Source organism: Rattus norvegicus, chromosome 2 (genome assembly GCF_036323735.1).
Source record: "Rattus norvegicus strain BN/NHsdMcwi chromosome 2, GRCr8, whole genome shotgun sequence".
Classification (NCBI taxonomy): domain Eukaryota; kingdom Metazoa; phylum Chordata; class Mammalia; order Rodentia; family Muridae; genus Rattus; species Rattus norvegicus.
The window spans coordinates 25488123-25498175 of NC_086020.1; the positions used below are offsets into that span (position 1 = coordinate 25488123).

At 42.0% G+C, this 10053-nt stretch overlaps 1 protein-coding gene across 5 annotated transcripts in view; it reads right to left on the reverse strand.

The window, feature by feature from the left end:
• Nucleotides 1-7058, reverse strand: part of Zfyve16 (zinc finger FYVE-type containing 16) — a 46917-nt gene extending 39859 nt beyond the window's left edge. Inside the window, exons 1-2 of one of the 5 annotated variants that reach the window (XM_006231784.4) lie at nucleotides 3836-3973; nucleotides 1321-1379 (exon numbers count right to left, since the gene is read on the reverse strand). The gene's annotated coding sequence lies outside the window, so the exon portion shown is untranslated. Of the gene's footprint in view, nucleotides 1-1320; nucleotides 1380-3835 lie in introns of all 5 variants that reach the window. The other 4 variants (XM_006231783.5, NM_001191958.1, XM_063282343.1 and 1 more) reach the window with 4 other exon arrangements.
• Between the last annotated feature and the right edge of the window lie 2995 nt (nucleotides 7059-10053).

Sequence of the window (10053 nt, forward strand, 5' to 3'; positions counted from 1 at the left end):
ACAAAAAGAGAAAAATAAACTAGAATGGTAAAAAAAATAAGCCAGGAGTGATGGCATATGCTTGTAATCCCAGTACTCAGGAAATAGGCAAGAAGATCATAAATTCAAAACCAGCCAGTCTGATCTACATAGCAATTCGAGACTAGCCAGCACTGTATAGTGAGACACTATCTCACAAAACCAGTAAACATACAGTTTTCACTAGCAAAAGTCAGCGAACTTTAAAAACAAACCAAAGATTCCAATAAAGAACATCTATTTGTGGGCTGGAAATGGCTCAGTGGTTAAGAGTATTGACTACTCTTCCACAGGTTCTTTTTCAATTCCCAGCAACCACATGGTCACTCACAACCATCTGTAATAAGATCTGATGCCCTCTCTGGTGGGTCTACAGTGTACTCAGAAAAGAATAAATACATTTAAAATATATTTTTAAAAAATCTTTTTGCGAAGTGTCTCAACATAACACACTACTAAGCATATTATTTGAAGTGCCAAAAATACAGGAAACAATACAACTCAGCATTTGTAAAAAGTATGACAACACAAGTACTTTTTGTTGAAACTCTAACACGAAGTACTTACTACTAAGCTGTGGGTTTTTTCATTTCAACGAAGCAGACTGTGCTTTGTGGCTAGCAATGCATTATAGATTAAAGAAGCAAACTACATGCACATACTCTCTACTTATGAATGACTCACTCTCTACTGTTTATGTGGAGACGCATTGGTAAGATTTGTTTCTAATCTCGGGTATATGAAAATGACCTTTACCTGATTACTTCTATGATTTACTCGTAAGTGTGGCTGGCCGAAGAGTACTTCCAGAAGATAACCGTCCTCTATCAAGTGTGGAGGGCTCTAACTCCTCAGGCTCTCAGGCTTGGCTGCAGGCTCCTTTACCCATTAACCCCTTGTGCCAGCCCAACGATGACTTGAGACATTTTTACTAACTTAACCACTTAAATACTCTCAGATTTCCAAACACATTTTTGTAGTATTTACTTTCAAAACAGTTTTAAAAGTCTATTCATGGTTTTTAAAAAATTGCTAACAGGGATGATTAATAAGAAAATAAAACACGAGTAAAACTTCTAGAATTGCTAAGGTGAGAGACAATGAGGACACGAGCAGAGACTGAGGTGAAGATGACACAGAAAAATAGCTAAAGAACCAGAACGCTTGGAGACTGAAAAAAGGAGATGGCTGGGATTACCGACAGATCCCACACTGGGTGACCGGGTAGACCAATGGACATATGACTGACCATCACAGGCAACTCAAGAGGAACAGAAAGAAGGGAAACACTTTCTCGACTACCTTGAAGCACCTTGAGAACATCCTGGGGAGATGTCCAAGAGGCTGTTGAATGTAAGGACCTGGAATACAGAGAGGATTCTGAGATAAATTAGATTTGGAAATTGGCAATTCACGGCAAAACAATGCTGTGAATCGAAGTGACCTACAAAAGGATACAAGAATATAGAAGCCTGACAGTGGACAACTAATGGTCCCCAAATCTGTCTACATAAAACTATGCCCTGGGTTACACATACTTCTGTAGGAACTAACCAATATACAACGTCAAAACTCTGTACAACATAAATCCATTTTCCACAAAGATTGTTAAAATAGTATTAGCAAAGGGGAAAATACAGAGGAACAAATACTAAACAAAATCTAGTGCAGGATTACGTAACCCTCTCAAAACTAAATTATACATCTCTACGTTTTACTTTAACAGGGTAAAAAAAGATAATTTTATTATTTTCCTTAAAAATAATATAACAAACCCTTATAATATAAAAAATAATAAAAATCTGTTAGAAGGCAGTTGGACACTAGGCTATAAGTGGGTATAAAAATTGTACAGAAAGACAGTAATACAATCATGAAGGAAATGTTCAATGTACACTAGAATAATTAGGATTTAAAAACATCCAAGATTTTTTTAATATAATAAAGTATTTGGTGTTGGTAAGGTATAAGTTTTAAAAAAGAATCTCAACAGCTAGGGAGAGAAAATGATACAGCCTCTCAGGCAAACAATGTAGAAATAGTAGAAAACCATATATAGTAATAGTCTGGGGTGGGAGGAATCCAAATTCTCTCTTTAAATTCAAGAAGCCAAAACTACTGAAAAATATGCAGATACTTTACCAATAATTAGGTGAAATAAGTCAAATAAAAGACCAGGGATACAACAGAAAATTATAGAAGGAATCCAAGTTAACTTCTGTCTACCAAAATACATTAAAAGGGAACATAAGACTATGACCTAGCAATTCAACCTCTAGAAAAACACAGTTCTCAAGAACACAAGGAACTTTCAATGTTGCAAAGTTTGTAAGTGGGAAGTGCAACAAGTGAAGAGCTCATTTAATTCCATCAGTTTTCTCATGCTTTGCTGAGAAATCCTAAACGTAGGGTCTTCCAGGTCTTCTCTCTTCTAGCCATTAACTATACAGAGACAGATTTCCTTCATGTGCTTTAAACTTAACAAGACAGCACACCAAGATGAACTAAGAAACACAAGAATTCAGCTGTCTTTCTACTATGACAGACACTAAAGTAACTTGCTTCCTGGTAAAGCAACGCCACCCTTCTCTCTAAACTTAGTTTGGAATATAGTTGGCTTTCAACAGAGACATTTAGTTAGTGCACTGATGCTTTACTCTCATCTTGTTTAATTCTGAGATGCAATTTACTGTGTAACCCAGGCTGGCCTATAGCTCAATCCTCCTGCCTCTGTTATTTGCTGGAATTACAGTCATGACCCACCATGCTTCATTGTATTATTATTTTTAAGTGAATACGAAAAAAGAAAAAAAGAAAAGAAAAAGAAAATTTTGAGTTTTAATTTCCAAAATGTTAAATATTCTGCAATAACAATTACTTTTTCCTCAATATTTTTCAATTGTTATTATCTTCAATCAGATGGGGAACTATGTGTAATTGGTATTATGACTGGGGATAAAAAATAGTTTTATCTATAAGATAGCTACTTCAAAAAGTAGTTTTTGATCATATATTATGTGTATAGCTTTTTAAAAAGTAATGGGTGTATGTGTAAGGCTTTTTAAAACATGGGAGAGGCGAGGAACACCCTGGTCATCAAGTTTAAAATGCAACAGGAGCAAAAGGGGCAAAGAAAAATGTCAAAATGTTAAGCAGCTAGCTACTTTTGCATGGTAGAATGGTAACTATCTCATTCCTGATTCCTTCCTCTAATTTTTAAATAGTTTGCCACTAAACGTGTAGTTTAATATCAAAGAGAAGAGAAAAATAAAGAAGTTACATGAAAAAGCAGACAGAGCTCTACTCAATCTAACCACCAAAGTTTTGCCAACTCAAAAAACACCAAACTCAAAGTGACGGAATCGGATGACATCACCAAATTATTCTTTGAATTAAAAAGATGAACTTAATATTAAATTTATGGGCCGGTTTTCTGACATGTCTAACCAAGAACATGGGTCTGGAATGTAACAAATTGCAATCACGGTCGTACCAACAGGTTAACCGTTAAAAGTTAAGGTCATCTCTTCAGAGGCACCAAAGACAAGACAGCGAGCGAACACTGGGGCATCCGTGAGACGGAGGAGACGGCGGCGATAACCGGTGCCTGTGGGACTCCCGGGATCCAGTGCGCCCCGGCACGGCACAGCCGGCCTGAGGTGGGGTGGGGTATCCGGGCCGCACAGAGCCCAGGGCGGCAGGCGGGTCCCGGAGGAAGGCGAGGCCAGGCCGTCGCAGCCCAGCGAGTCCCCGGCCGCCCCGCCCCTCCGCCCGCAGTACGCTGAGGAGAGGCCGGTGGCGGCTCCGGGACTCTTACCTCCCCACCCCGCCGAGCTCTCCGGGACTCGACGCGACGCCGCAGTGAGGCGTGCAGGGTAACCCGGCCACAACACCTAGGACAACCCGACGCCGACACAGATCTCGTCCCCAGCCGACCTACCACAGAGGGGCGCAGGCGCAGAGAATGCTTCTCGCTGCCACACCCCCTCCAGGAGCCTCATCTCTGCGCGTGCGTGCTGCTCGGGTCCGAGCCCAGGCCCAAGGGCGCGCCGGAAGTGGCGGAGCGACTCTGCTCCCCGCTGGAATCCTGCGCTCGGACGCTGTCCAAAGAACGCTCTGCTGCTGGCCTCAGGGGGCGACTCACACACACCACAGCTCAACTGACGCGGCGCTCGGGTTTGCACCGGCCAAAACCAGCGGCGGACACTGTATTTCACCTCCAAATGCTGATCCGCGCGCGAGCGGAGCGACAGAGCCCGCCCTACCCTTCTGGCTGTACTTCTGCATTTCCAACCCGCTGTAGCCTCCAGAGCAGCTGCTGTCTAAAATCAGAAGCCAGCTAACCTCTCTGAAGGAGATGCGGGACACCTGTGCTCTCTCTACTTCGGCCTTTCGTCCTTTTCACCACAAGTTCTAAAATTCAAAGCGAGAAGAAATTAGTAACCGGACCTGCTTGGGGACAACTGGCGCAAGCTGATTGCAAGCCTTATCGCTGTGATTTGGGATCAGAGACTTAACAATCAGAGCTCACATCCTCAGTTCAGTAATTGCCAACCATTGTTTATCTTTCAGAGATTATGGATCTCTAGTTCTAGTGTTTCTAAACTCTAAAGTGGAATTGTGTGATTTTAGATCAAGAGCAAAACTTTTTGGTTGTATAAAATGATTGACATGTTCTGTGACAATACAAAAGAGATGCTTTGCTTTCATTAGCTAATCTTAAGAATAATTCTGCAAAGTACAGTGTGTGTTTTCTCTTTTATACGTTGGACGCTGTCCACAGATAAAATGGGCCATCGTCTTTTTGGACCCTTAATTCAGAAGCAGGGGCTCATGCATACAAATTAGGGGCAAAAGTATTTATATAGTACAATGTAAGGACAAATAAGAGTTATTTTAAAATGAACAAGACGCCAACACTTTAGAGTATATGCAAATAAATTCACACAATAGCATAAATGTCCACCACATTTTATTCATGTTCAAAGTTAATAACGAAACAGAAACAGTGTATTATTCTCCATAAATCTACATTACCAATTTGCTTAATTTATGGATGAATGACATTGGTGAGAATAATGTGGATACTCTCATACCCTGGTGTGGATATAAGTTAAGACAAATTTGGATGTAAAGTAGGATTTCTGAAAGAGCCTGCTTAGTAGCCAGGTGCAGTAGCACAAGTTTCCTCCTCCCCAGGAGCACCCGTAAGGAGAAGCAAGGTGAAGGCAGAAGTTCCAGGAGGAGAGAAGGGCAAGAAAAACTGATAGGGATCGAGGAGGGCAAGCACCTGCCTCTCTGTCCTACCTTGCTCCTATTATTGGAAATATGTTCTTGACATTGAAACTATGAATCCAGCCCCTATTCTCTCCGTCCCCTTTCACTACCTGAATTTGAATTCTTCTTCTGTCTTAGCTTTAGCTTTGTGACTGAAATTGCTGGGCTTAGACACTCTGTTAGTGAGATTGTGGTCGGAATACTACATAGCCTGAGATACCCACATAGCACAATTGACTGATCATTTGTCCCCACTGACTGACTCCCTTTGGTGAATTGTTGGATTCTATTCCTGTTGGTACGGCAGTGCCCTACGTTAACAGCCTTCAGGCATTTTTTTAAATGGACTTTCTGGGGCGGGAGGGGTGGCTAATCATGTAGCACTGGCAGCTCTTTCAGAGGACCCAGAATGCTCAGAACTCACATGGCCATAAGAAACAGTGAGGGGATCCAACACACAAGCTGCAGAGACATAGAGCAGGCAAAACACTCATACACATAAAAGAAAAACTCTTTTTTTCCCCATCTTTATTAACTTGAGTATTTCTTATTTACATTTCAATTGTTATTCCCCTTCCTGGTTTCCGGGCCAACATCCCCCTAACCCCTCCCTCTCCCCTTCTATATGGGTGTTGCCCTCCCCATCCTCCCCCCATTACCGCCATCTCCCCCAACAATCACGTTCACCGGGGGTTCAGTCTTGGCAGGACCAAGGGCTTCCCCTTCCACTGGTGATCTTACTAGGCTATTCATTGATACCTATGAGGTTAGAGTCCAGGGTCGGTTCATGTATAGTCTTTGGGTAGTGGCTTAGTCCCTGGAAGCTCTGGTTGGTTGGCATTGTTGTTCATATGGGGTCTCAAGTCCCTCAAGCTCTTTCAGTCCTTTCTAACATTCCTTCAAGGAAAACTCTTTTAAAAGCTGATTTTGTTAACATAAAATCTTGACAGCCACTCTATGTGACTGTTGCCTTAGAAAGCCCTGGATTTTTTTTTGTTTTGTTTTGTTCTGGTTCTTGTTGTTTGTTTCTCAAGGCCTGATCTAAAATATCAATAGTGCCAAGATTAAACCAATGCTTCCAATTCCTGGTCCCCTTTTTCTTCTTTCGTTCTTTCTTTTTTGTTTGTTGTATGAGTGTATGTGCGCACATGTGTATTGTTATTCTTTTGTTTTTTGAAACAGGTTTTCTTGTGGTCTGTAGCCTTGGCTGTCCTGGAACTCATTCTGTAGACCAGGTTGCCCATGAACTCAGAAACCGGCCTGCCTCTGCCTCCTAACTGCTGGGTTAAAGCCCTGCTCCACCATTGCCCAACTCGGCTTAGTCCCTTTTCCTCTTGAGAGACCCCAGCTTAGCAGCAGTAACGCCATTTTGCAAGGCTGTACTTAGATGACTGGTTCAGGGAAGGGTCAGAACACTGAGAACATGGCGGCTGCCAAACAGGATGTTTGTGGTTGAGCGCCTGGCAGCAAAAGGGGGAGATGGAAAGCCCTGGGAGAGGTCAACACCCTAGTGGAGGGTGGAGTCAGCCGTTATGTTCCAGGAAGGCGGCCAGGGAACTTGCCCCTGGGCTGAACCCTCGCCTCATTAGAATCCACCAATTATGTTCCTGTAACCATGCATCTGCTTCTGTATGCTTGCTTCTGCTCCCCAGAACCCTATAAAAAACCCGTCCCTGGTACCGCGGGGCGCGCCAGTCCCCCGAGTTGACTGAAGTGCCCACAGGTGCCTGTGTATCCTGATAATAAACCCTCTTGCTGATTGCATCCAGTGGTCTCGGTCTGGTCGATGGGCTTGAGGGTCTCCTTCCCGAGGGAAAGTTCTCTCTGAGAACTTTTCACTCTGGTGACAACAAGCACAAATATGTGTTTAGAGAATCTCTTCACCAGTGCAAATTAAACTTTGTACCAAGCAGCAATACACCGGTAGTTAAGGAGAGGAATGTCTAAAATGGCTGTTTACAGAGCACACAGAGAGCAATGTTTCACACCTACATGTGAACCAGGAGAATGCTTTACAAATGGGTATCGTTTATTGACCACCTACTGAAAGGAAAATTACACAGATTTAAGGTTTAAAAATATAAAATTAAAAGAATAAGTTCCAAAATCCACAGACTCAGGGCTAAACACTTTCCAGGCAGGGCGGGGCCCGCCCTGCAGCCAAGACTGACAGGCCATAAAGATAAAGAAAAGGAATACAGGAACTAGCCCTGGCTTCTAAAATCCTGAATGCCCCAGTCAGCATGTACTCTTCTGTTGTGCTGTAATCTCACTGCCATGTTTAAATGAGCCAATCACTTATAGCCGCGCCAGAAATTAGCCAAACCCCCTAGCTTTCCCTATATAAACCCCTGACTTTTGAGTTTCGGGGTCGACACCTCTGTCTCCTGCGTGGGATACGTGTCAGCTCAGAGATCCCCATAATAGATCTCCGTAATAAACCTCACCTTTGCTTATTACATCCGAAATGGTCTCCCTGTGCCTGGCGTCCATGATTTCCCGAGACATGAGTAAGGGTCTCTCTCTGCGTGGGATCTTTCATTTGGGGGCTCATCCGGGATCGGTGTTTCCTGGGGCGCGCCATCCTGAGACTCGAGCTAGGATCTTTCACTACTTCTTTTTAGCCCTGATCTGTTAGATGAGACAAGCGTTTCCTAGGATAAACAGTCTTGCTCAGTTGTGAACAAACCTAGAGCTCAGGAATGCCCCCTGGTGTTGAGAGTGCCTGCCTAAGCTCACATATTTGCAGAGGGCTTTCTCTGAACAATGCATTGAGGCACACACTTCCTGCAAACAACCTGTTATTCTTTACACAAGTGCATCAGCTGCTGGGAGAACAGCTTTCCTTCAGTTCTTGCAGGACAGTTATAATTAGGACACTTAAAAACAGTTCAAACACCCCAAATTCATTTGAGTGTGTTTTGAAATCAGTGGCAAAGAAATGTGTGGGATGATGTCACATCTGAGACAGGCACAAGATAGAAGGAGGCCTGTCATTGGACGAGAAGGAAGGATGGGCGGGAGAAAGGTTTGGAGGAAGAGGAGAGCGAGACTGGAACAGAAAGGAGGAAGAGACAGGAGGGACAGAGATAAACCATGCAGGACAACATGGCGGTGACCTTAAGATTCCACACTGTACCTTTACAGGTTGTCACAAATGTTTTTAAGGGATGGATGTGTATTGGGCTTTGTATGTTTAGGTGGGCAATTATATCTTATCAATTGGATCTAAGGTTATTGTGTTGTGTATTCTTTCATGTGTAGATTTAAATGTAATGGAGCGTGGGGCATGGTCTGGGCCACCATGGAATTGGAATGTGTGCTTCTGGCAAAATATCCAGCAGATATCTTGGGGCACTGCAATGCCAGACCTAAGTGGGGAAAAAGACAACATTAGTTTTTTTACTTTTTATATTTTTACAACAACAGAAACAAGTAAGAATATCATGAGGACTTGTTGATAAATCTTATTTTTAAAAAAAAATCTGCTTTGGACATCAATACTTGCTTGTATACCATAATTTCACTGTATTTCCTATCAAGACAGACCCATTACAAATGCTCTTATCTATTTATGATTGAACTATGTTTTAACAAATGTGCACGTGTTGTCTAGACTAACTTCACACTTCTGCCTCAGCCTCCAAAGTGCAAAGATTACTGGTTACATGTTACTTTGTTAACAATAAATTAAAAGAAAAACTATAGCAGTGTTACTTTGTGACATCAATTGTTTTGTAACTTGTGGCTATGTTTGCCCAGTTGAGCTGTTCTATAACATATTAAGTTCAAGACTGATAGCTTTGTTTCCTTGTGACTTCTAGAATAATAAGAAAAGCACACATGCTACTATGAACTAAAAGGCCGGTCCTATGCAAATGCAAGTGTACTTTGTGTCACTCCAATTTGCTCTCAAGTGTTGTCTCTATGCACAGTACATTGTTATGGGAGTTACATGGATTACAAGAATGACTGATTCAGGGCTTTAACACTGAGGAAGTTCACAACCCACCCTGCCATTCTTTTATTCACTAGCATAATCATTTGAGAGACTAATGAAAAAGGATACAAAGTAATATATGAGTTTTTATCAGTTAAATCTTCTGCAACTGGTTAAGAAAAGAAAAGTGATCATGAAATACAGTAAAAATATGTTATGAAAGCAGGGGGCTGGGGTGCTAGAGAGGTGGCTAAGCAGTTAAGAGTCCTTGTTACTCTCATAGAGGACCTGGGTTCAGTTCCTATCGCCCACATGGTGGCTCAAAGCCACTCTAACTCCAGTTCCAAGTTGTCTGGTGCCACCTTCTGACCTCCCGGGGCACCAGACATGCATGTGGTACACATACACGCAAGCAAGCAAACACCCATACACATGAAATAAATAGATCTAAAAAATAATACTGAAATTTCTTAACAAAATTTGGGTTTTGATATTTGCTTTGAAAAATTACTTGTATCAACTTTGATCTCTAAACAGCTCAATTATAACTAAATGCTTTCTATATTTCAGGAAATTCATCCTGAGTGTATTATATTTGGAAAATTTATTCCTTAGATTAGCCAGTCATTCCTTAAATCAACAGCAGTTTTTTTTATGAAAAACGCCCAGAATCTTAATGATTTTAAGAGGCTTATGGGCTCACGATATAGTCAGTGGTAGAATGTTTGGCCAGCATGGGTGAAACACTGAACTCTATTTAAGCACTATAAGGGGGTAGAACTTGGAGAGCCAAATACATATTAATATTACTCCCATTA